This window comes from Rhinatrema bivittatum, chromosome 5, assembly GCF_901001135.1.
Source record: "Rhinatrema bivittatum chromosome 5, aRhiBiv1.1, whole genome shotgun sequence".
Classification (NCBI taxonomy): domain Eukaryota; kingdom Metazoa; phylum Chordata; class Amphibia; order Gymnophiona; family Rhinatrematidae; genus Rhinatrema; species Rhinatrema bivittatum.
Window position 1 is genome coordinate 271,704,176 of NC_042619.1, and position 27,252 is coordinate 271,731,427.

The 27,252-nt window shown below is 43.6% G+C and overlaps 1 protein-coding gene across 3 annotated transcripts in view; it reads left to right on the top strand.

The window, feature by feature from the left end:
* The window catches only part of SLC23A2 (solute carrier family 23 member 2), a 289,448-nt gene that overhangs the window by 96,391 nt on the left and 165,805 nt on the right, over nucleotides 1–27,252 (top strand). Inside the window, exon 1 of one of the 3 annotated variants that reach the window (XM_029604058.1) lies at nucleotides 20,310–20,743. The exons of the other annotated variants lie outside the window; for them this stretch is intronic. The gene's annotated coding sequence lies outside the window, so the exon portion shown is untranslated. Of the gene's footprint in view, nucleotides 1–20,309; nucleotides 20,744–27,252 lie in introns of those variants that run through there. 3 annotated transcript variants of the gene reach the window in all.

Consider the following 27,252-nt stretch of genomic DNA (forward strand, 5'->3'; position numbering starts at 1 on the left):
GACAGCCACGGGTTCGGAAAACGGACGCCGGCATAATTGAGCATCCGTCTTCCGACCTGCGGGCTGATTTTAAATTTTTTTTTATTTTGGGGGGCCTCTGACTTAATATCGCTATGATATTAAGTCGGAGGGTGTATAGAAAAGCAGCTTTTTCTGCTTTTCTGTACACTTCCCTGCCGCCGGCAGAAATTAACGCCTATCTTTGGGAAGGCATTAATTTTTTAAAGTAAAATGTGCGGCTTCGCTGCACATTTTGCTTTCTGGATCACGCAGGAATAACTAATAGGGCCATCAACATGCATTTGCAAGTTGCGGGTGCTATTAGTTTCGGGGGGGGGGGGGGGTAGACGCGAGTTTTCGACACGCTATTACCCCTTACTGAATAAGGGGTAAAGCTAGCGCGTCAAACGTGCGTCCAAACACGGTGGAGCGCACTGTACTGTATCAGCCTGAGAGTAAGTATGGACAGCTGTAGAATGATGGACAAGGAAGACGGTACAGGTGGGGTTTGGGGAATGGGAAAAAAGAATGCATGTACTGTGTTGGCAAGCAGCAGTTAGCTTGAAGTGGAAAGATTAGTAATTATCTGGTGCCTCCTGGTGTCTCAGGTTTTACTTATCCCACCTTCCCTGCTGCTTCTCAGAATAAAATAGTCTGCACAATAGATTTCACTTGCACATACTTGCAAAAAAAATATTTTGTGTATAAGCTTCTTTCATGGCAGCCAGTAGTATCCTTGCAAAGACCATCTTGAAAGGAAAATGGCTGTCAACTCACTGTCGTGTGTATTGAGGGAAGCAATGAGTATCAGGACTCCAGATGTTTCAAAAAGATATTTTAGTTACTAGCTAAAATGGGGTATCGGAATGACTACTCACTGGCAAGCAGAGCACATGTCTGTTATTACACACACTATTTTAAGCAATTAAAAATTGTACAGAGAGGAGTCACGTGTTGCAGTGAGTGTGGGAGGATGCCTTCACGAGAGCTTCGACAGACACCCCCCAACAACTTGCCAGAAATACAGCTCTCCTGTTCCTAAAATGTCCAAAGACAGCTCGCTGATGATAAAGGACTCTGTAGACAGATATGATTTCAAAAACGCTGCAATCCATGGTGACGTCAGAACAAACTAAAGGAAAAAGAAAGGATTAAGGCACCTGAGGACAAAATGGTAGATGGTACGGAGGAAGGGGGAAAAGGACTCGCCAGAAAATTTGGTTGCAGACATTACTGCTGCCATGATGACCGCATTGGATAATCACTTCACCAAGATTGATGATGATCTGGCATTGGTGCAAACCTCTTCTCGCGATGTTGGTAAATGAGTGGCTGAAGCGGAAACCCGAATTTCAGCCTTAGAAGATGGCGCTCATGACATGGTGACACAGATCCAGGAGCTTAAACACCTCCTTACTCAGTAATTGGAGAATCTAGATGACCTCGAACTGCTCCCAACGAAACAGTTTGAGATTTGTGAGCATGCCAGAATCTATTCCAGAACCTGATCTGATGATGGTTTTGGAGGCCTAGTTACCTGAGGCAGTGGCGGTCCCGTCTCTGCAGGAAAAGCTGGTTATAGAATGTGCTCACCACAATGGCCCGAAACCGCCCCCAACTGAGCTGTCCAAGGGTGGTTATCACCCGATTTTTAAATTGCGCACAGATTTCAAATTTTGCAAGCATTTTGGTGAAAAAAGGAAGTCACTTTCAACAATTGAAAAATTCTGCTATTCTTGGACTTTTTTCAGGAGAGGTGGTCGCAAAGTGCATGGCCTTCTCTGTACTGAGTTGGTCAGCAAGAAAATCTTTTTATTTATTAATTACTATTTTTCCTGCATGCTTAAAAGTCTGGGTCAATGACAAGCCAATTTCAGCAGACACCCCTGTGCAAGCTGAAAAGATCTTATGGGAATGCTCAGATGCTGCTGCTACAGATCACGGAGCTTTTCTACAAGGCATTTTGGATCTCACCAGATTTGTCCAGACTATGCATTGGACTTTACCTTCTTCCTGAGAAGTGTTCTCTTTTTATTTCATGTTTTTTTTCCTGCTAATGCGATGAGCTGTCTGTGCTTTTATAGCTTATGCTGCCTGTATTCTTCTGTGTTGGTTTTGGATTTTTATTTTTTTTGGGTATGCCGTGAGGGTGGCGGTCGAATGCTCTTGTAGCTCTAAGCTCAATCTTGAGTAGTTCAGGATGCTAGAGTGGGTGGTTTCCTTCTCAATGGATCGAATAAGATTGCAGGGAGGGTGTGGGTGGGATTCTGTGGGGTAGATATATAGTTGGGCAGTGTCTTCTCTGACCTATCCAAGGTCTATGACTTTGATACTAGTATCTAAGATGTTTGCTTTGGGGGTTTCACTGCTTGGTGTGGGACAGGTGGCGCCCCTAATGTTTTAATTTGGCCTTCAATGCCAGTACTCTTCGAATACTATGAGTTCTTAGAGTAATTACATGGAATTTAGCGAGTTTAGGCTGCAGGGTGATGTGATTTGCCTGTAAGAAGTGCACATGACAGGGGGGAACAGGTTTTTGCAGTTTCTGGATTCTCTAAGATTTGTGGGGTTGTGATTCTTTTGTATAAAAACATAGATTTTAAGGTACACAGAGAACTTAAAGATCTGAAGGGTCACTATATAATGCTTGGAATACTATTGGGTAAAGAGGTTATTTTGACCTCTGTTTATGGTCCCAACTCTTATCATGCTTTCTTTTCTACATTAGTGCATAAAATATTGGATTTGGGTAATGCTCCAATCTTTATGGGGGGTTGACTTCAATTGCGTAGTTGATCCCAGCCTTGATCGCTATCCAGCTAACTCCTCCACTATCCTGTCTTCCTGGAAAGGGATACCATTTCTCTGTAAGCATTTAGGGGTGGTGGATATTTGGAAACTACTGAATCCCAATGTGAGAGATTATACTCATGATGCTATGGCACACTCCACTGCTACACATACACATATTTTGGTATCAGACAGGTTGTTTTCATTAATGTCTAAATCTAGTATAGAAAATTTGGTGATATCTGATCACGCTCCAGTGATTTGTGTAGTAAACTGGGTATCCAGTGTTAACGTCCTAAAGCTGTTGCGTATGTGACCGGAGCTACTGCTGGATCCCTCTTTTGCTGAGTTCCTTAGGGAAAAATGGCAGGTGTTTGCTCAGTCTAATGAGCAACATAAAACGGACCCCTGTGCTCTTCTGGGAAACAGCAAAGGTGGTCTTTCGAGGGGAGATCATCAGTTATGTGTCTGCTAAACAGAAACTGATAAATTCCAGAATTCTCCAATTATCAACCCAATTAATGCAATGTTAAAAGGGTGTTAAACGTCAACCCTCAACGTTCCTACAACAGCGACGTATTGAAGTACAAAAAATTGTGAAAGATTTGTTGCACTAGTAGAGAGCTTATAAATCAGTTCAAGTTCTATTGTTTTGCCAACAAAACAGGCTAAATGTTGGCCAATGTGGTTCTTCAACAACACGGCTCGAAATTTATAGGGGTTCTGCAAAATAGGGCAGGGGATCTACTCCTTCTAAAGAAATTTCTCAGGTCTTTGTAGATTTTTACTGATATCTTTACCAGGGAGATCATGTTGACATGGGTAAGATGGCTGATTTTTTTCATATCTCACTCCCGACTCTAGATTCTAAGGATCTGGAAAGATTAAATGCTCCTTTTAAGTACGTTGAAACTTTTGAGGCCATAACAGCTCTTCCCTCTCAAAAGTCCCCTGGTCCCAATGGGCTTGATGCCTGCTTTTATAAACTCTTAGGGAAGGGGATTTTTGAACCACTAAGGGCTCTTTATGAGAAAATGAGTGAGGTAGGCCATATGCCTGTATCAATGCGGGAAGCAGTTTCTGTAGTGCTTCCAAAGTCCAGTAAAGATCTCCTATCCCGTGCTTCTTATAGGCCGATATCTCTTCTAAATTTATTTTATTTATTTTTAGGTTTTTATATACCGGAAGTTCCTGTATACAGTACATATCACTCCGGTTCACAATTAACAGAGAAAACTATCGCCGGGAAGGCGGTTTACATGGAACATACATGGAACATGGAACATATCGAATAAACTATAATAAAGTACAATCTAATTTAAACAACTGAAATAAACTTAGGAAATAACTTGGTACATGTAACTGAAGCAAGATGAACATTACATTATTGCTGCAAGGCTGGATGTTTGTTCTTATTGCTTTTAGCTCTCTGGGAAAGCTTGATGGAATAGCCAAGTTTTGAGTTTCGCCTTGAAAGTAATGTGGCATGGTTCAAGACGGAGGTCTGGTGGTAGTGAGTTCCAGAGAGACGGGCCCGCTGTGGATAGAGCACGTTTTCTCAGGGTAGATTTTGCAGGTTGTGTGATCATTCTATTCTGGTATGCCGTTCTGGTTGGTTTGTTAGAAGAGTGTAGTTGAAGCTGGAAAGTTAGGTTGAGTGGGGAGATGTTGTGAAGGGCCTTGTGAATCATCATGCAGGTCTTGAACTGAATCCTATATTTGATGGGAAGCCAGTGGAGATGTTGGAGGATCGGGGTGATATGGTCCCTTTTTTTGGCATTGGTAAGTATTCTTGCAGTGGCATTCAGTGGCATTCAGTATTTAGATATCAAAATCTAAATTCTTCCCAAGCTGATCAGCACTGATCAGGTGGGTTTTGTATTTGGTAGGCACTCTTCTATAAATATTTGGATAGATGCTGCTTTGTCATGGTTTCATGTGGGTAACGTGACAGATGCCGAGAAGGTCTTTGATAGAAAGGCATGGTCCTATTTATTTAAAAGTGTTTTAAGAAGTTTGGATTCATGGTAGAATTCTGGAATTTGTATGTCCCTTGTACTCTAATCCTGTGGCCCGTATTATTAATGAGGAGCTATCTGAGCAGTTTAATTTATATTGAGGGACTAGACAGGGTTGCCCCTTATTCCCCCCTGTTATATTATGACAGAAACAGGCATATGTAGAGCCCTTCATATGCAAAATTAAAAGCAATCCTGATGTAATAGGTATACAGGTTATTTAAGGTCCAAGTTACCACACTTTTTGCAGATATCCTTCTGGTGCTTTCTGAGGCTAAGAAGTCTCTGACTGCTGTGTTGGATTGATTTCTCCAATATGAGGCGATATCCGACTTAAGTTGAACCGGGATAAGACTGAGGCATTGGACGTTTTGGGGCATTTAAAAGATAAATGGGTTCATTTCCCGCTCAAATGGGCCTCACAGCAATTAAGATATATGGGGTTGGATATGCATCAGTGCACGAGAAATGGTATGCAGACTGTTATGTCCCTGTGATTAGGATTTTTAGACTAAATTGGAGAGTTGGAGGTTCTTACCCTCTCTTTTCAGGGGCAGGATCGCTTTGGTTAAAATATTGGCCCCACCACTGCTTTGTCTCCTACAAATGTTGCTTATGTCAATTTTGGCAAAAGACAAATTGGTTAATTGTCTATTTGGGTGATACTTTTGGCAGGGGAAGAGGGCCAGGATAGCCTTTAAGACTTGAATGGCTCCCCGGTCACAGGGCGGAATGGGTGTTCCTAATTTTAAGCTTTATTCTCTTGCGGGTTCCTGTGGATAGTGGGAGATTGGTTGCTTAATTTGAATAACTACTGATTTACAAATAGATGAGGGTATTGCTTCTCCTTGGAACTTGAAAGAGATCCTCCACATGGGGCTACTGAATTTACCTACCCATTTGAAATCTTCTATGCTCCTTCGCCCTGTCATAATGGGTTGGCATAAGATGAGAGAATGTATGAATCTCTCCAGTTATCCCCACATATCTGCCTCTGACGGGGTCATAGCTATTTCCACATTAGTTATTTCTCTACATAGATCTCATATTCAGTTGGGTAAAGAATGGTTGCTAAAATATTTTCTTCATACTGAATCACTTCAATTGCTCTCTTTCCAGCAATGTAGGGATCAGTTGGGTTTTTGGTCCTCTGACTACTTACTATACCTTCAGCTTAGATATCTCAAATAGTCAAGTCAAAATGTCTCATCCTCTTTTATCACTTGCCTTTGCAGCTCTGTTGAGGTGGTGCAGGTGCCCTAAAGGTTTGCGCTCCAATCTCTGTAGACTTTTACACTTAACACCAAGACTACCAAATTGCAAGGGGTTTTACACAAGTTTGGCAGTTGGATTTGGGAATGGTGATGGAGGAAAAGTATTTTAAGGGTGCTGTCCTGCAAATGTTAAAATGCTGGTAAATGTAAACTTGAGGGAATTTCAATTTTGCCTTGTCCATAGAGCTCTTGTGTCGCCAATCCAAGCCTGCTATATGGGTCTCTGTTCTTCTTCCCAGTAGTAAATGCTCTACTCCTGATGCAACTTTCTTCCATTGTTTATGGTCTTGGGTCAAGCTACTGCGATTTTGGGAAACAGTGACTCATATTTTAAGGATTATGCTCAACAAACCGGTTTGTTTAACCCCGGCTTTTGCTCTACTGAATCACAGCCCTCTGGGGCAATTTTGGGGATCCTTTTTACAATTTCTGATTAAATCTTGCTGAATTGCGAAACGATGTGTAACATGTCACTGGCTAGAATCTACGCCTCCTACTCTGGGAATGTGGAATGTACAAATGTTGGACCTTTTCATCATGGCGTATAAGTTACTTGTTTTAAAAGAAAAGTTCCTCTCACTTTCAGTTGATATGGAGCCCATTCCACAGCAGGCTTTCGGAGAAATTACGTGCATCTATCCTGTGTGGGATTCTTCAGCTACATCAGGTCTGGACTTGTGAATTTTGGTTTACAGACTTTTGATGCTGCTTTCATTTTGTTTTCGGTTTGTACATCGGTGCATTGCCTTCTAGATAACTTTCTTTATATGGTATTGGGGTGGGTCCGGGGTGGGAGGTGGATATGTGAAAAATGATATGGTTGGATTTTCTTCTATGCTGTATGAGGTGTTCTTTCTTAATAAAGAGATTTCTTTTAAAAAAAAAAATAAATTGTACGGAAGGGCTGCTATGCTGCACACAGCGTGGTGAGCTCCTCAGCTCTATAGCAATTCATTTTTCCTTTGAGTACTTATTTCTGTTAACATGGGACACAAGGGAAAGGCAAAGTCTGGGGCTTTCCCTACAGTCCCGATGGTCCCTCTGTCTACAGGGCCAATGGATGCCCATGCTGTATGGGTCGAAGTTCAGGAGGGGAAGCAGAGCTCCCGTCTCTCCCTGGCTTATCGGCGTTGCTGAGCCCAGTGGCCAGAATGCCCCCATCAGATCCTGCTGCTAATCATGTGTTTGTGCTGTGCCGGGGTGAGTCACTGATGATGAGACCTCTCCGAGGTCAGGGAGCATGGAGGGACGCATTGAGACAGTGTTGACTAAACAGACCGTTGCTGTGGGTCCTTGACTGATTCAAGTCTCAACAGAGGAGGTTAGAGTGGGCGAAGTTCAAACTACTCCTGGGGCAATTATGCACAAAAAAATGTAAAATTCTCCGCACAAAAACGTAATTCTGCATACTTTATATTGGTCAGATTAACACAACATATGACAATCTTAAGTAAATTAATGTAATACAAAAACGTTATTACTTAAAGATGCAGAATTTTTTAAAATATTTTGAGCAAAATTTCCCTAGAGGTTCTCTAAGAGTGTCTTCCACCCTCTCTCCCTTCTCCCCTGGCCAGTCTCCTTTCACTTTGCCCTCTAGGGCCCTAACTCCTCCACCTGCCTCCTCTAGACTCAATCCTTTCCACTCTATCTCCACTCCCAGAGTGTGGCCCCTCTCTCAATACTGTCCCCCACACAGTCTCCCTCTGTTCCTCTCTCTCACACACAGGCTCCCTCTCTCTAGTGCACATACACACCCCCCTCATACAGTCTCTCTCTCTCTCTCTCTCTCATGCATAAACTCTCACACAGGCAACCTATGTCTCTGACACACCCCTGCACACTGGTTCCCTCTTGCTTACCCCCCCCACCCCAAAATACATAGGCGCTCTCTCTCGCTCTCACACATAGGCTCTTACACGCTCACGGAGGCTGGCACGCTGGGGTCTGCTCCTTCGCCATGAGTAGAATGGCCTCCACTCGTGGCAAAGAAGGAGCAGGCCCCCGCGAACGGAGGCAGGCCTGCTTGCAGCGAAGGAGGATCAGGTCCTGGTTGTGCCATGAGCGGAGGCCAGCCCACTTGTGGTATGCCAGGCCCTGCCAAATTCTGCGCAAATGCGTAGGACGAAGTTCTGCAGGAATTCTGTGCTCCGCGGTTGAACAGAATTCCCACAGAACTAAAACTGCTGCACTCATTCCTTCTACCTTGTTGCAGGGTGCTCAGAGGAGTTTCATTCCGGTGAGACCTATCCAATTTCTTTTTGAAGCTGTAGAGAAAGTTTTAGTATCTCAGCTAACTGCTTTGGAGAAGAGTCTTGATTTTGAAGAACAGATTCAATCTTTGAAAGCTTAAAGTTTGTTCTACTCAACAGATTTCCAACTTAGACATCAAATTGGATACTGTAAAATTAGTGCAGGACACTGTGGATAAGGGGAATTCCTTTTTGTCAGCAAGAATGGAGAACCTTGAAAACAAATGTAAGAGTTGGAATTTAAGATTTATATTTTTCCTAGAAAGCCATTAGCCTATTCCAGGAAGATATTTAGAAAGATACTTGATGGAAGTTGTAAAAGTGCTTGAGCAATCTATACTGCCAGTGTCTAAGGTTTCTTAGTACAGTCAGATGTCTTAATCCCTTCTGCCTGTCCCATCTTAATCACTGGAATTAGTTTGGGTTTTTCTTTCTGGGATGGACCACATTGCTGCGTGTATTTTCTTGGAAAGTTTTCTGTGGGTTGGGTAATTGGATTCCCCTTGTTTTGAGGATTTGGATATTTTCTTTTTTTTTTCAATAATAGTTTTATATAGCAAATATAGCAAATATATAGAAAACTATAGAAAATAGTTTTATATAGCAAAGTGTTACAAGAATTAAAAATATTTTTCTACCTTTGTCAGAGGTGGTTCCTCCTTTCTCCTGTTCTTTTCCATCTCTTATGGAACCAGTGCTGGGAGATCACCACTCCCCGGGGATTTTTTCCTGTATTTTAGTAGACCCTTCCTCCCCCACTTTTCTAGTAAGGTCTAGAGGCCAGGAAACCTGCATCAGGGCTCCTTCCAGAACTCTGCTTCATGGGATCTAAATACAGATACCAGGAGTTCCCTTTAATGACGTCTCCCCAGGAGCTAGTAATGCTGGCTCCGCAGTATCTCTGGCCCCAGCTAACCTAGGGTGCAGAACACAGGACTTTGGGAGTCACACCAAGGACCTTCTGTTTGGTAGTGCACAGCACTGCCCCTGAGCTGGCCCTCTTCTGTCTTCCTGCTCTTCAGTTTCCCTGCCTCAGTTGTTTTTCCCCTCTCAGTCTCTGATTTTGTCCCTCCCTTCCCCCCCCCCCTCTCCTGCTCCCTTCTCTCCTTGAAATCTTGCTTGCTTTTCTCACACCCCCCCCCCCCCCCCCCCCCGCCGGCTCTCTGTTGGAGGTAAGCCCTCTACCTTCCTGACTAAGATTTTCAACCTTATCTCTTCCTCTCTTGAGGAATCACCATCCTCCATCTTCCCCTGGCTTTGTTTGTGCTTCTGAGTCCCTCCATCTTCATTCCGTCAACCTTCTTGGCGTCTCCCCGCCCCCAAAGCAGAATTCATCCAACAGCATGCACCATGGGGATTTTAAAGGACTGGTGTGTGCACGGTCCCCATGTTAGTTCCTAGCATGCTTTGTCCATATTCTGCTGGCGCTAGATGCAAGATCATGGTTGCCCTTGGTGACTCTGGTTTTGAAACCCTAAAGAGTGTAATCAGCAGTCAAATTGAAATTATTTCATGTTTGAAGATTTTAACTATCACAAGGAATGCAAATGTGGATAAAAGACCCGATGTCCCTACTTTGTTTCAAAGATGCTATCAGAAGTAAAAGGTTTGTGTTACTGGACTCCACTTTAATTGAGGTATCGAGAAGCTTTTGGGTACTTGAGACTTGTTGAGCAGAGGCCTGATGATTTGTGTCTAGTGATGGGAACAGTACCCAATTTTTGAAATTTGCCTCCAGTTCCAAGGAAAGCAATCAAGAATTATGCTCTCTTCCGCCAAAAACTTGTTTGTTTCTTTGGTAGGCTTTAGCTTTAGCTTGGCTTTATCATTAGGCTTGAGGACTCTTGGGCCTGGTAGATCTTAGCTGGCATTATGGCTTTGCTAGTTCTAGTTCAGTATTATACACTAGCTTGTGGAGTCTGGGTGACAATCAAGATTCCTAGTCAGGATTGGCAATAGGAAGGACTACAGCTATGCAGTACGGGAGGGGGAAGGGGGTTGGTGGTGGTTCTGGGTTTTTATTCCAGTACCCCATTGTTGGGTAGTGTGATTTGTTGCAAAGTTGCTGTATTTTTATTTTTAGTTGTCATGGAAAGCATTTGGGTTACTTTAAATGTTTTTGCATATTTGATTTTGGTGATTTTTGGACTTGCTGTACATGTATTATGTGGAATTCAGCTTGTACCAGTTGAAATTTGAAAGGTGGAGAATGAGAAATGGGAAAAGAGACAGGGACAAAAATATTGCTGAGACATAATATCCCCACTAGCATCAATGGTAAATTCACTTTCTCCATAGTTACTGTCTTGTGCAATATGTTGAAAAGTGTGTGGGTTTTTTTTTGTGTTTTGGTTTTTTTTTTTAACGAATTTGATTACCTAAAAACTCTCTGAGCTGGTATCCTTTAAGATTTTCAGCTGTTCTCTCATAATAAAGGGCTTCTCATCTGCAGAGCCGTCCTAGATTTCCAAAGCATTTAACAGCTTCCGGTTTTCATTTTAAAAAGAAATTGAAATAGACTTGCTGGAGAGAAACTGCTGCCTCTGGAGAAGAGGACTGAAGTGGGAAGTGTCTGCTAAAAATAGACGGGTCCACGGACCTCTGTCTGGCGCTGAAGGACGGTGGAGGTGGGCCCGCGCTTTCTGCAGAGGCTGGAAAAGACTGAGTCGGCCATCCTTGTGCTTTGATGCCATATGCAAGTCCCTCCATGGAGGCGCTGCACACACGTTCTGGTCTCTGTCAGTAAGAACGTGTGGGCATAGCAGATAGCACAGAGATAAGAACCAGGACGCCCTTTACCTCCCTGTGCTCGGTTAGAATGAGATAGGGGCTTGGCGACATGCCATTTTTTTGTTTACATTAACTCTAGTGGAACGCCGCATTTGATATGCTTGACTTTTTACAAATAGTGTCTCTTTCAGCAGCAGTGTTATCTTCCTATTTGGTTGCAGTTAAACATGTTTACTTCTCCCTTCTTTGGACTGATTGAGGTCATCTAATTTAAATACAGCACCTTCGGTAAAGCAGAGATTCATCATGGCAAATTAGTATAATTTTACGGAGTTAGGAGGTAGCGTTGGGAAGTGCTGTTTCTGGAGGATGTTTATCTTTCTGCTCTTGTGACTTTATTTTAAAAATGCTTACATTTGCATCCAGGAAGCAGGACAGAGTTCTTCTGGTAGTCACAGTGGTTTTTGAGAAGAGCCTCCTGGAATTCTTACATTGGGCCAGTTAAAGGTACGGTAGCCTGCAGAGACTCCAGTTTCCACCCCAGACTAGATGGTACTATTTAGCTGTCTGGGCCGGGCCCTTTTACAGGGTTCGGAAAGAACTAAAAAAATGAAATTTTAGACCTATTACTAGTAATTTGTAACCTATCATTAAAATCGTCCATTGTACCTGAAGACAGGAGGGTAGCCAATGTAACCCCGATATATCCGGGAAACTATAGGCCAGTGAGGTGAGCCTGATTTTAGTGCCGGGAAAAATTGTGGAAACTATTTTGAAGAACAAAATTACAGTACAAATAGACATGGTTGAATGGGACACTCTATGGATTTACCCAAAGGAAGTTTTGCCTCACAAATCTGCTACATTTTTGTGAAGGGGTTAATCAATACGTGGATAAAGGTGAGACAGTAGATGAGATGCAGGGGTGGCCAACTCCTGGTCCTCAAGAGCCACAAACAGACCTAGTTTTCAGGATATTCACAATGAAAATGCATTTGATAGATTTGCATCCTCTGTCTCTATTGTATGTAAATCTATCTCAGGCATATTCATTGTGGATATCCTGTCAACCTGGCCTATTTGTGGCTCTTGAGGAACAGAGATGGCCACCATGATCTAGTGTATTTGGATTTTCAGAAGGCATTTGACAAAGTTCCTCATGAGGCTTCTAAGAAAATTTAAAAAAAAAAAAGTCATGGGATAGGAGGCAATGTCCTTTTGTGGATTACAAACTGGTTAAAACAGGAAATAGAGCAGGATTAAATGGTCTGTTTTCTCAGTGAAAAAAGATAAACAGTGGAGTGCCTCAGGGATCTGTACTTGGACGGGTGCTTTTCAATATATTTATAAATGACCTGAAAAGGGGTACAAGTGAGGTAATCAGATTTGCAGATGACGCAAAACTATTCAGCGTAGTTAAATCACAAGCGGATTGTGATAAATTGCAGGAGGATCTTGCAAGACTGGAAGATTGGGCATCCAAATGGCAGATGAAATTTAATGTGGACAAGTGCAAGGTGATGCACATAGAAAAAACCCATGCTGTAATTCCATGACGTTAGGTTTCATAGTAGGAGTTACCACCCAGGAAAAAGACCAAAGCGTCATAGTGGAAAATAAATTGAAATTGTCGGCTCCGTGTGTTGCAGTAGTCAAAAGCAAACAATGTTAGGATTATTAGGAAGGGAATGGTGAATAAAACGGAAAATGTCATAATGCCCCTGTATCGCTCCATGGTGAGACCGCACCTTGAGTACTGTGTACAATTCTGGTCGCTGCATCTCAAAAAAGATATAATTGCGATAGAGAAGGTACAGAGAAGGTCAACCAAAATGATAAAGGGGATGGAACAGCTCCCCTATGAGGAAAGGCTGAAGAGGTTAGGGCTGTTCAGCTTGGAGAAGAGACGGCTGAGGGGGGATATGATAGAAGTGTTTAAAATCATGAGAGGTCTTGAATGAGCAGATGTGAATCTGTTGTTTACTCTTTCAAATAATACAAGGATTAGGGGGCACTCCATGATGTTGGCAAGTAGCACATTTTGAAATAATTCTTTTAATTGTTCACTTAATGCACAAGTAAGCTCTGGAATTCATTGCCATGGGATATAGTTAAGGCGTTTAATGTAGCTGGGTTTGAAAAAGGTTCCCAGAGGAGAAGACTATAAAATGCTATTAATCAAGTTTGACTTGGGGAATAGCCACTGCTTATTACTGGCATTAGTAGCATGGGATTTCTCCAAGGACAAGCAGGATGTTAGTCCTCACCCATGGGTGACATCATTGGATGGAGCCTGGTCCGGAACTTTGATCTCAAAAGATTCTAGAACTTTCAAACATGCCCTACTGAGCATGTGCAGCTAAAGTTGTCACCCTACCCCCTAGGCACAGTCCCGCAATCCTTCTTTTTTTTTTTCCCCCACTGTGCTCAGCTTTGCTCTCTCCTCAATTTTTGTATGATTTTTTTTTTCTAGAGCTGCAGCTGTTTTTCTTTACTTTATTTTATTTTCTTATCCTTTTTTCCTCTTCTTTCCACTGTCAGCCTGCCACATGGCGGGCCTTAGTCGCTGTGCAGCCTGGCAGAGTCTACTATTATCCCTTACTAAACTGCAGGTGCAGTATTTATTTAATATTTGTGTCCTCTCCTTGCTCTGTCTGATTTTGTATCTTTGTCAGGTGCTGGCAGGACTGACAGAATCTGTGGGTAATCCTCGTATGCTGCTGAGCCTGGGGACTCACTTGAGTCCTCCCCGGGCAGGAGTTCCATATCGATCGGCATCAGTGCAGGTTTGGACAGTGAAGTGATCGAGGACCACACAGTTTCTGTGTGTGTGTGTGGTGGGGGGAGAGCTCATCTTCCCCACATTCAAAGGATCTAGTCTCTATGGGCAGGAGCCCTGGATGATGTGGCCTCCCCTCCTGCTTCCCTGTGATAGCAGTGCGTCCTCTTGTGAGAGAGGGTGAGCAGGAGCCTGAGCAAGCAAGTTGCTGCTGCACCTTTGGTGCCATGCCCAGTGTCAGTTGCCAGTGTACATTTGTGACCAGTGCACCAATGATCTGAAACATCGATGTCAGGCCTGTGTCAGTGACCAGGACTACCATTGAAAAGAGGTCACCCTTGATGCTGTCGAGGGTGTGTAAGGGTCATCTGTAGGCACTGTACAGTCCTGATGCACTGGAGTCAGAGCACATTGGGCCTTGATGTAGTGAGTTAGTGTCTGGGACCAGTATTGTCATCAAGCGCCATGTTCTTCCTAGACACCTTCTGTGCCACCGAGGGGCGTGCGTGGATGCCGGGGCTCTTCAGAGCCCTTGCGTGCTACTGAAGCACTCAAGGCACCCTGGAGCGCCAAGGCATCCAGGCACAGTGGTCCAGTACCCTACAGGTTCCTTTGCGGTGTCCAGACGAGGCACCGAGGGACTTTTTTTTTTTTTTTTTTTTTGTTTTGTCTCAGTCCTGGCCTACGGCTGTCGGGCACCATGGATGCCACTGGGATCAGGGGGGACATCGGAGGCCCCACCTGGCTTTGTGCACCATCGGTGCTAATGAGCACTGGGGTTGCTGTCGAGGCTATTGTCAGCCATAGCTGCTGACAAGAGATGCCATTGAGCTTTTGCAGCATTAACATCCTAGGATGTATAGATGAGCCAAGGGGAACCGTCGGTAGCACCGGCAGTCATCTGTTCCTTTGGGCACCGATGAGGTGTGTTGGGGCTGCAGAGCTTCTGCCTGCAGGCGTCCATGCATTCTCGGTACCATCCGCTCCATTGATGCCTTTGGCATCGAAGTTTCTTTCTGTGTCGCCAGGCTGTCTGTCCATGGGCACCGGGGATGGCACTATATACTGTTAAACTGATCAAGAAACGGCCAAGCACCGTCGAAGCCATGGCTGTAGCATAATTTGATTCTATTGATGTGATCCATCGTTGGTGATCATGACACCGATATGGGCCCTGTGGGCACCACTGGATGCGATCAAATGCGGGATATTACCGCAGAGCACCTTGGGCACTATCTGTTGCAATGGACTTTGCTGATGCCGTTCCATGCAGCCACTCCCAATGCGATTTCAAGGGCTATGTTCAGCCTCTTGGAGCATTATCAGGTACTTGGGGGTACCACAGAGGCGGCGCCATAGAACACCACCATGCCATAATCGGAGCCCTAGTGGTACTGGGGATGTCAGTCTAACTGTTCCTGTTCATTTCATTGGGAGTTAATGCGACAGTGGAGCACAGTATGAGCGGTTGGGTACGGCAGGAGGTATTCTCTGTTGGTGCAGGACACAGCAATGTCATGGTCGTGTCAAGGTATCAGCCTGCTTGTCTGTTCTGCACTATAAGGTGCTAGGGAGCACTGGTGAAGAAGATGCCATCTGTCGCTCTGTGATTGCTTTTTACCAGTGCACAGCCACAGATTCTAGCAGGTGATGCTTGGTCCTTGCTGTGCCATGGGATTCTACATGAGGAGTGGGTTTGTAGGTGTGCCACCAGCCATAGGATGGGATACCACTGTACTGAGTACTAGTCAGTGTGCTTTTACACTTCTAGTTGCCCTCTACTATATGGGTGTGTGTTTCCCTCATAGCGAGCACAACAGGTTGTGCACTACAGCCACAGGACTGACCAAAGATTGAGTTCTTGGTCAAATCCTTAGGGGAGAGTGGATATTGGGAGGGTATATCGGGAGCCTTCTCCTTCCTCAGAAGAGGACTATGTCTTTCAATCCCCTTTGTAGGGAAGCCCCTGGGGCTCCTTCCCTTGCAGGTTTATTGCTGAACTGGAGCCTCTCCTTGTAGGCCAGGATCGGGGGGGACAGCAGTGGAAGTCACTGGACCATTTTTTGCTGGGGTCACTCCATTGATTATCGTGGTGGCCTACCCTATCAGAGGATGGCTGCAAGTGGCAGATTTGGTTGCTTCTGAACTTCTCTCTCACCTGGAGAGTTGGAAGGCTTTTGGGATCAGGAGGCCCCGATTCCTGTTGCTTTCCTGTCCCTTCGGGAAGGGGAGATACAACTGGGTTTCTAGTGTGAGCCTTATGGCGCCCCCCCCCCCCCCCCCCCCCCCCCCCCCAAGACGCCTGGTTGTCAACACTTACAATGGGTGTCCCTGGTTCTCCATTTTCTGGAGAAGGCATGTAGCTGCTTCTGACTGGCAGTCGCGCTCTGTTCCTCGCGGGATCCGAGAGCTGGTCTAGCAGTAGCACTCTCCTTAGGTGGTCCTAAGGCACACAGCAGGTTTGTTTTGCGAGAGAGTCATTCCAGATTAGTTCTCCCCGTTATACTAGGAGTCTCCTCTTTGGGGTAGTTTCTCAGTGAAGATTAGGGCACAAACGTGGGGCACACTTCTGCACATGCATTCTGTCCTTCATAAGGCAGTTGACCACAGTTTCTTTCTGGAGAGTTCTTGGGCCCCAGTTGTTTTTTTTTTTGCTTCTCTTGTAACACCGAAGGAAACTGTGTGGTATTTGTCCAAGAGGTCCTTCTCTTGTTTACATCTCTAAACTTTTCCCTGTATCCAGGAGTTTCTAGACTTACTGTTATCTGGGTTTACTGATCTGAAACCCTGCTTGCAAGGTTTTCTCTGTTGCAGAGTTTTTCTTGCTGGCATTTGCTTCACAACTCTGCTTTAGGCACCCCTGCTATGCATTGAGGCTTTCTCCCAATCTTTTCTATGGTTTTCTCTTATAGAACACAACTCTTTTCCTGCCTAGCCCCCTTTGTGGGTCGGCTGCCTCAAACGCAAAAGGAAGAGAGGTGGTGCTTTCAGCACTGTGCAGTTTCCTGCTTTGTTCTGCTCGGACCCAAACACCAAGAAGATCCCATGCTACTGATGCAATTAATAGCAGTGGCTAATTCCCCAAGTCAACTTGATTAATAGCAGTTAATGGACTTCTCCTCCAAGAACTTATTCAAACCTTTTTTGAACCCAGCTACACTAACTGCACTAACTACATCCTCTGGCAACAAATTCCAGAGCCAGAGGATGTGATTAGGGAAGTTAGTGTAGCTGGGTTTGAAAGAGGTTTGGTTAAGTTTCTGAAGGAGAAGTCGTTAACTGCTATTAATCAAGTTGACTTGGGGAATAGCCAACTGCTATTACTGGCATCAGTAGCATGGGATCTTCTTAGTGTTTGGGTATTTGCCAGGTACTTGTAGCCTAGTTTGGCCTCTCTTGGAAACAGTATACAGGGCTTGATGGACACTTGGTCTGACCCAGAATGGCAATTTTTTACAACACCCTATAGCTTGAGAGTCACTCATGTATGGGGACTACCATCCTGCTTGTCTTCTGAGAAAGCAGAGTTGCCTACCTATACAGGTTTTTTCCAAGGACAGCAGGATGTTAGTCCTCATGAAACCCACCTGCCTCCCCTGGGAATTGGTTCTCCATGTATTGGTGGTGATATGAGCAGAGGGACTCTGCATAGAGGGCAGGGTGGTGACTACAGCTGAACGTGCTCAGTAGGGCGTGTTGGAAAGTTCTAGAATCTTTGAGATCAAAGTTATGGACTGGGCTCCATCTGATTGTCAGCAGTGTGAGAGGATTAACATTCTGCTTTCCTCAGAGAACACCTGTTACAGGTAAGCAACTCTGCTTTATTTAATATTTGGGTGCTTGCCAGGTACTTGTGAACTGGATTGGCCTCTGTTGGAAACAGGATGCTGGACTTGATGGACCCTCAGTCTGACCCAGTACGGCATCCTCTTATTTTCTTGCACTACTTTTGATGGCTGGCCTGCTGGCTAAGGGGTTTATTTAAAGTGCTTTGTCATGGTAGCAGACCGAAGTGAGCTGTGTTGAAATGCATTTCCGTGTGCTGTTATGTTTTCAAATGTTACACACCATTGAATATATCTAGAGCTGTGGATTCCAGCAAAAAGCTGAGTTCCAGATGCTGCAATAAGTCCAAGACCTAATCTCATTCCTGAAATACTTTTCTACAAAATGTCACACGACTTTTGTTGATACCTGTGCTCTTTAAAGCATGAGCAACTAGAAATGGAACAAATTGATTTTGGTAACACATTTTAGTTAAATGTGTACTACTGTTCGTACATGTTTTATAATGTACCTTTTTATAATACAATTGCTTTTTTTTTTTTTTTTTTTTTTTTAATTGTGCCAACAATTTCTTTGTTCTCCTTATGAGCTTCCAGCCTTTACTCATAACAGCAAGGTTTCTTCCCCCTCTGTTGTCTGGGCCTTTTTAGGATCCCCAGCCAGATTGGGAAGCAAATCCAGATAGCAAGCATGAAGCACTGCCATTGAGCTGTTGGGCTGGTTCAGCTCATTCCTTTAGATTTGAGGGCAGCTTCTTATATTAAAATAATGCAACTCTGTAAATCTCAGTTTTTGGAGTCAGTAGCAAATCCAAAGCAGTGTGAAAACACAAATGTACTTTGCCTTCTGCTAGCAATGTGGAAGGGCCAGTCTTGGGTTCTGAGGACATCTTAACTTTAGAGAGGCTCATTACTTTAGCAAAATCTTGGTTTATAACTAAGAACTTGATCCTATAGAGTCTGGCTGTAAATGTAGATTAACTGCCCTTTTTTTTTTTTTTTTTTTTTAAATGCCAAGTTGAAGGGCCCAGTGCACAAGCTTAATGCTGAAATTTTTATGGGCTTTACAATTTCCAAGCATGTCTTGAGCCTGTTGTAATATATATCACTAATTCAACAGCATCTGACTATTAATCAACATCTGATTACTTGTAATATTGGCAGATAGCCGAATCGAAGAGCAATTTGCAGTTTTTTTAATAAGGAATCCAGGATCACATATTCTAAGCATTTTTCCTATGGATGCAAAATAGGAAAGAAACCCTTATTGGGCCATTGCAATATCAGGTGCTGAGTTCAGTGCACTGCTAAATGTGTGGTTGGATGCGCTAGACATATGCCCAATGCAATATCGGGAAATGTGACCATACTGGTGCGTAGCTAATAGCACTCATTGCTAATAGCCATGTTGATAAGGCTATCAGTACCCTGATGTATAAAAAAAAAAAAAAAGTGCACAGGATGTGCACATTTTAATCCTCAAAAACTAACACCAGCTCAGAGCTGGCATTAAATTTTGAGGCACCCCAAGCTATGCTCAGAAAAGCAAAAAATATCTCTTCTGTTGCGATACTAAGCGATACCACAGAAAGCTGCAACCTGAAAGAAGAAGAAAAAATCTTGACAGTGGTCAGGTTAGGAAAATGGATGCTCTGAAAATCATGTTTGGTTTTTTTTTTCCTTATCTGCGCACAGCCACTTCTGGGCACTCAATGCCATGGACGCGCTAGGGATGCGCAGTTTATCCATTGTGCGTCCCTTTTAGTACACCAGCTCATTTGAATATTGCACTGAATGCCCCAGAGAGGGGATGTGCGCACGTTCAAAAAAAAGTGCGTCCAGGTTGGATGCATGTTTTTTGCACGCATGATATTGCATCGGCCCCTGGTGCATATCTGTAGAGTACAGTTGACATAATTATCACCATTTCTGGCGTCTGAGAAAACATACACACAAGTAATCGAGTGGCGTTTTATCAGCTGCCAGTAATAAGCAGCTCGCACTTTGAAGAACTTCATTGCAAAATAGTAGGAAGGGCTGATTAATCCTTTCACTGGAGGAGTGCCTTTCATGCATTCTCGCCATCCCAAGGACCTGATAAAATGGCTAGAAGAGCTTTAATCTCTCTCGTCCTTCTCGCCATGCATTAGAGTTCTTCAGGCGTCTTTGGCACTTAAAAAGTTCTCCCCACCCTCTTTTCCAGTTTGTTCCTCTTTACAGCAGTTAAAAGCCTGCTGCGTTGTTTCAGTTCACTTGGAACATTTCATTGCTTAATCCAAGATCATAAACGAAAGTATAGTTTCTTTTTAGGAGGATCATATAGAATATATTACACTTGGTGCCTATTGAGTAGTATAGTAATTTTTATTTTTTTTTAAGGATAAGTTAGAGGCTTTAGGAACGTTGTGGATTAGCGTTCTAGCTGGGTTTCACAGGTACGGTCTCTGTGGGGTAGGATGCTGCAGTGTAGTATGTTGTGACCGGGATCTCTACAGTAAGAAGCCGTTTCTCTCGCACAGATTTGCTCAGTCTTGCAATATCGATAGCCGCGGTACGAGGCTAAGCAGCGTGGGAAGTTTGGGGGAGGGGTTTGTTAAAGATGATCTCATCAGTATGTGATTTGATTACTCACCTTTGCAATAAAAAGTAACTTACTAGCATGATTACAAATTGGGGTTTGCCCCCACCCTCCTCCTCCTCACTTCAGTTTGGCAAACCTGCTCTTTGACTTGGTCTCTTTGGAGGGCTCCTGCTGGAATCCCCTCACCCTGGCAAATTTGCAGCCGGTCGGACGGGCGGGCACGTGAACTCGCCCTTGCTAGTTTGTCGCTGAAGCTGGCGAGAGACGCAGGTACCCAGCGTGGCCACACGGTGTCGCCGCGGCATCCGTCTCCTTGAGTAATATAAATAGCAACCCTGATTGGACGGCGTGTACCTTATGCAATACATTCCTTCCGGTATCTTTAAATACATGAAGAAAAAAAGCCTCTTAGTTTGTCTGGAGCGCTGTATAATGAACCAGTCATGCTGTTTCAACCGAGCGCCGCATGGTAGCTTAGTTAATTGATCTGTGCGATCTGACGAGATCATACTGTGCCTTAACTGCTGGCTGAAGGTAAGAGATGTGTGTTTAATGATTTTCTCTCTCTCTCTCTCTCTATATATATAAATAGAAAAAGAGTGAGTATTTTTCTGATCCTCTAAAATGTATGTATGTTTTAGGTTGAGAAAGGGTCACAATGTGTCGTAGTAATGATGAAGAATATACTTGGTACCTGAATGCTAGAAGTCTGAAAATGCGGACTAAGCTAGGATTTGGGCAGCGATGCTTTTATTGCTCAGGGGCTCCTCGGAATGTACAGTTATACCGAAAATCCACCCTCGCGAAACTGCTGTGTCATGACTTGATATTTTTAACATCAAGAATAAAAATGATCGAATTGGTGCTTAAAGATCTGTCAGAGAAAATGCGGTTGCTATTGAGTGAGTGGGAAGCTGCAGTGCCGTGGAAAGAGAGAACCAGTGAAGTTACCTTAGGTACGCGCATCGTTTTGATTTTGTGTCAAACTCCCTAGCTGCTCTGGCAGTTCAATATTTGTGGATCTAAAAAGAAAGCACTAACTTGCTGCTCCTCCATTTTGAGAAATCTTTCCATTGCCTTTGGTTCTTGATGAATCAGCGTTTCTGTATGTGTATATATATATATTTTTTCACAATATGGATTACTGCTCTTTGTGTATGTATATGTATATATTTATTTTGAAGATCTCAGACGTGCAAATATTTCACCTTCGGCTCTGAAAGGCAATTACATACGTTATCCTGTGTGATGCAGCCTTCCATATAAACTCCAGATACAGTGTCTTGGCATGATGTTAATCCTTTAATTTTGAATCCTTTCGGAGTGGGGTTTTTTTTTTAAATTGTGTTACAGTAGGTGGAAGTGCTTCAGTATCCAAGAGCTTCTTTGTGACCACCTATCCGGGAATAAGGGTGTAAAGTGTCTCGCACAATAAGGAAATGTGTAACTGACCCCAAATGTCCGTGCTCCCTCTTTGTAATCAGCTGCGTGAGGAGCCAAAGAATTTGTTATGGAGAGGACTTGTTAGGGTAGAAGGCTGGGCTTCTGTTTAGTTATAGCCAGATTTGTTATAAAAGTCGGCTGGTTTTTGTGAAAGGAGGAGCCGAGGGTAAGATTTTAACACCAAGCAGCTAAGGTTACAAAGGAGCTTTAAAACATAGAATGTTAGCCATAGTTGGAACATAAGAACTTAGGAGTACAAAGACAGGTGGAGGAGGGAGCTAGGGGTGTGTGTGAAGGAAGGGGATGGGAAGAGGACAAACAGTAACCCCAGCAGGAAATCCAGAATCATTCGGGAAAAGTAGTTTTATATCAAACGGTAAAAAAGCAGGAATAGAAGGAAACTACAATCACACCACCTATTTGAGGTGCATAATTTTATGTAGTATAGAAGCCAATTTAAAGGTGGAAGTAGTCTTCCCTCCCCCCCCATGATCCACATTTTCAGAGGAGACCAAACAAAGCAGTAAGGCTTGGTATCTGTGCTGCTTCAACTGATATGAATTGTGCCCTTGTATTTTACAAGTGAAAGCAAGGGCTTGCAGCTTTAACTAGGACCTTCATGCTGTGGCCAGGAAAAATCAGCAATAAATATAATTTGCAGAACGGAATGTCAGTGCTCGCCTGTCAGATGTAATATTCATTGGATCTGAAAAGATAAACCAATTAAGACACTTGCAGCTGAAATGGTGATTAAAAAAAAATCTTGTCTAGTTGGCTTCCATTAGCATGTGAGTTCACAGCAGCCCCTGTAAGGTAAGGAGCCTCAGCCATCACACGGTGGTGACAACGACTGGCCAGACTTAGGGTGCAGGCACACTGGTTCCAGTTGGAGCCCCTGGCTGAAGACTCTCACTTGAATGACTGGATTAGGAGCCCCCGCTCCCACCCCACCAAAGTAGTTGCAAATGACTTATAGCAGTATATCCAATAGAGGCTAGTTCTGATTGAGCTGGAAGCGCAAAGGAGCAAGAGAAAACTGCAAGGCAAAACAACAACAAAAAGAAACATGATCATGTAGGAGGCTTTACATAATGCTGGGAGGGCAAAGGAAGTCGGCAATTGGATTAGCTCTTTGCCATTTCTGCTGAGCGAAGTGTTCTGCGCCCCCATATGTTACAGTATGAATTGAACCTTTTTTTTTTTTTACTCTAAGCTGCTCCAAAAGCAATTTCCCCCCTTATGTGCAGCCTTTGCGGCTGAATGTGGTCCCTTCATACAATGAAGATACCCCAAACTTTCAGCCCAGAAAGCTTAGGTCTGGATGACATTAGTAAGTTAATTTTTTTTTTTTTTTTATAAAGTTCAAGGTCTTTCACATCATTATGCAGTATTTGCCACTAAATCATAAGCCAGCCCCCATTTCCAGTTTTTAAATGAGGGCTGCTTAGCTTTTCAGGTAGCTAAGTTGATCTGCCTCTGTTATAAATAGGGCTTCTAATCTTAGGTGTTTATACGCTGTAAGTGTAGGTGCTAATTTTCTAGTTAATTAAGGGTTCTTTGAGAATGTGAAAAGACCATTGTTTATGGCACAGGTACTACTGTGGGTACCTTTTTCCTGTTGAATGCTTACATTTGTGTAGTTATCCATGCATAAAAGCAGAGTGGAGGATCTAAGGCAGGCAAGGGGATGGATGAGAGTATTAGAAGAATTGGTATTTTTCCAGTGTTTATCCAATAAAGGAGGCTACATCCAGCCAATCAGAGGGGAGCAAGCCTGAAAATGAGTAGTAATAAATTAAACCAACCAATGGGGGGGGGGGAGGGAGATAAAGGAGAGGATAGGACTTAAATAGATAAAAAGAAACTATATATAAAATAAATGAACCATGCTCAGAAAAGTGCAGGCCACTTGATCTCCCAGTTGAGACCATCCAGGGATAAGAACTGCAATGTATAAATCCATAATCGTACCCAGTGGATCAGGCTTTAAGAAAAGTCTCCTGCCTTGAGTGTGATGTTGCAGTATCTCAATTGTGAAAAATTTTAGGTCTGAAATAGTGGTGGAAGTCAAGCCAATGCTCAGCCAGAGTTGCCTCTGTCCTTGACTGCTAAATACAAAACTGCATTGTTCGGAGATTTCAGTTTTAAGGTTATAGACAGTCTTCCCTATAAACAGGGGCATGGGCATAGGAAAAACCCAAGCCACCCCCATAGATTTGTAGTCTGAAGCATTTTCAGCGGATACGTTTTGCGGGTGACAGGATGTGTGACCACGGAAAATGAAGAAAAAGTGCATATCTTACAATAGCCACAGTGATGATGTCCCACTGAATTATCCAGTGGCTGGCTATTGTCACTTGACTTCCTTCATGATTTTCCCTTTCCGTTTGGTTGTACTATTGTTGGTGGATGTCTACCACATGATGTGTTTTCCTCTAAATGCATTGTTGATTAGATGTGTCTTTGTCATATGACTCCTTTTGGCGTGCCTTTTGACTTTCTTTGCTGATTTGACACTTATATATGATTTGCTGTACAGAGTTTTCTGCTCTGTGGAAGATATAGGAATCTGAAAGATTTATACTTATGGTATGTTTTGTGGTTAGTTTTTTTTTTTTTGCATTAAGTTTGTTACTGGATGTAACCTCCTTTTATGTTCTGTCACTAAGATATGTTTTTCTTCTATTGTAGTTTGTGCTATCCCTCCTGACGCAGCCGCATGGCGAAACACAGACCATGTCGAGGGACCTACTGTCTTGCATGTTGACAATGCTTTTTGCATTTTACTAGACTTTTGGATATAAAAGAAGATTGTGTGGATGTGTATTCCTTTGAAGGACAGATCTAAAGACTTGGGCAGTACACCCTCCTCATTACTACATTTACTTGAGTGTACTGCAGCTTTCTCTCCGCTTTGCATTTGTTGGTTAAAACCTTAAAATTAGGAGCCATTATTATGACATTTCCCTTATAGATGTATAGTGATAAAGCATAAAACTTTCTTGCCTAGAGAACTTGTTTATTAATAAGCTTTTGATTATTATACATTTTCCATGCTAGTCTCAAGGTGGATTGCAATCACTGGTGGTGTTAAATTCCCATGACAATACTACACAGTATATGTTCAACCAAGGGAACACAAGGAGGGCATGTAGGGATATGACTGGCTGTAAAAGGGGGCTATCTTCCGGGCCGATACAGTACAGTGCGCTCCGGAGTGCACTGTTAACCTGCCATTGGACGCGCGTTTTCCTTTACCCCTTATTCAGTAAGGGGCAGAAAACGCGCGTCCAACCTGCCGAACCAAGCCGCACATTTTACTTTAAGAAATTAGCGCCTACCCAAAGGTAGGCGCTAATTTCTGCCGTCACCGGGAAAGTGCACAGAAAAGCAGTAAAAACTGCTTTTCTGTGCACCCTCCGACTTAATATCATGGCGATATTAAGTCTGAGGTCCCGAAGGGTAAAAAAAAGTTAAAAAAAAAAACAAAACCCAAAACCCATTTAAAATGGGCCGGCGGCTGTCGGGTCGAAAACCGGACGCTCAATTTTGCTGGCGTCCGGTTTCCGAGCCCGTGGCTGTCAGCGGGCTCGAACAGACGCCGGAAAAATTGAGCGTCTGCTGTCAAACCCACTGACAGCTGCCACTTCGGGCCAAAAGGAGGTGCTAGGGACGCGCTAGTGTCTCTAGCGCCTCCTTTTGCCCATTTCTACCGCCGGGCCTCATTTAAATACTGAATCGTTCGCACAGGCAAGTGGCCTGTGCGCGCGCCGGGAGAGCGGGCATTCGCCCGCTCTCCCACGGACTTTACTGAATTGGCCCGTTGGTTATTTAAGGTAGTAGAGGGATGGAAACAGACAAGTCTATTAGATGTACTAGGGAGTCAGCGTCATCATTGATGATACTTTGAAATCTTCTGCTCGGTGTGCAGCAGCAGCCAGGAAAGCAAACAGAATGCTAGGGATGATTAGGAATAGAGAAGAAAACAGAGAATATCACAATGCCTCTGCATTGCTCCATGGTACCAGCTCATCTTGAGTATTTTTTTTTTTGGTAAACAATTTTTATTGGGTGAGCAGCACACATAAAAACAGCAAAGTAGTAATACAAACATGATCAACATTTCCACCCAATGAGATTTTAACCCCCATTTATGAGAAAGAAAAAAAAAAACAAAAAACACTCACATCCCTCCCCACCCCTAGAGAGTCTCCAGACATGTCGTATTGGGAAGCATCAGGATGGCAACCTATAACATTTATGCAGTACAATCCGTATCAGTATAAGCACACAATTTATACAGGTAAGCATAACCCTATGGATTCCCGAAGGGCGCCAAATTACGAACATTGAAGGACAGAGATCTGTAATAACATCCCCAAATCTCTTCAAATACCCGTTTTTTCCGGGGAGAGAATCTTTTGTACATAGAGCCATATTCCAATTGGAACATGTCCGTCATCAAAGTACGCCACATCTCAAGCTTCGGAGCTTCGGCCTCTAACCACTTGACCAAAACACATTTTTTAGCCATAAGGCAAGCCTTTGCCATTAATCCCACATTATCAACATTAATGCTATTGTCCCCCACATCATTGTTAAGAATGCAGAACGAGCTTGACCATTGAATATCTATGGCCAATAACTTGGACAAAAATTGACGAATGGAAGACCAAAAAGTCTGAATGGGAGGACAGTCCCACAAACAATGAATAAGCGAGGCAAATGGACTGGAGCATTTGAGGCAGGCTGCCGAGGCCACAATTCCCATGTGAAACGCTCTAGCGGGAGAGTAGACAATCCGGTGGAAAATCCTCTGTTGCATTTCCCGCAGACCCACATTGTTAGTTATAAGGTTGATAGACAAATAAGAATGTTTAAGCATACGCTCCTCCAGCTCTTCCTTGCAATCCCTCGCCCACTTAGGAAGCAGTTTTTGATAGATACCATAGTCCTGTATCACATGTGAATAGGAATATAAACATGATAAGGATCCTTTGCATGACTGAAAACAAGAAATTAAGGCAGCATAGTGTACATTAGTCATCTTCCCAGAATACCCCCGTATCAATTCAGACACAAGTGCACAAAGCGACCCATAAAGAAGAAAATGCCGAGGTTGAAAGTCCAATACAGTTTTGCAATGCTCAAAGGAGTAGCATTGCCCAGTATTGGGGTCCAAAAGTTCTCCCAGTCTCCATTGAGCACCCACTTTAAATGGGTGATTTGACGGAAGTATGGACTTAAATATTAACGAGTGTTCCCTAAGTGGGTACTGTGTGATAAGGAGGGAGACAACCCCAGCATTTGTCTAAGAGTACGCCACACTGTCCTAACAGTTTTAACCATAATAAAGCGGATTGGTAACTTTAAATAGGCCTCCGCTGTAACATGCAGTATAAGACTTGGGTCCATTGGGGTGCAAATGGCACGTATCAGATCCGGGTCCGAGTATTCAGCTGTTCCAAAGAACCAGTCCCCCAGAAATCGCCAATTTGCAGCCAATGAGTATAAATAAAAATTTGGAAGACCATACCCCCCCTCAGCTTTCGGCCCCATCAGGGTAGCCATAGAGATACGTGGCCTTTTATCCCGCCATA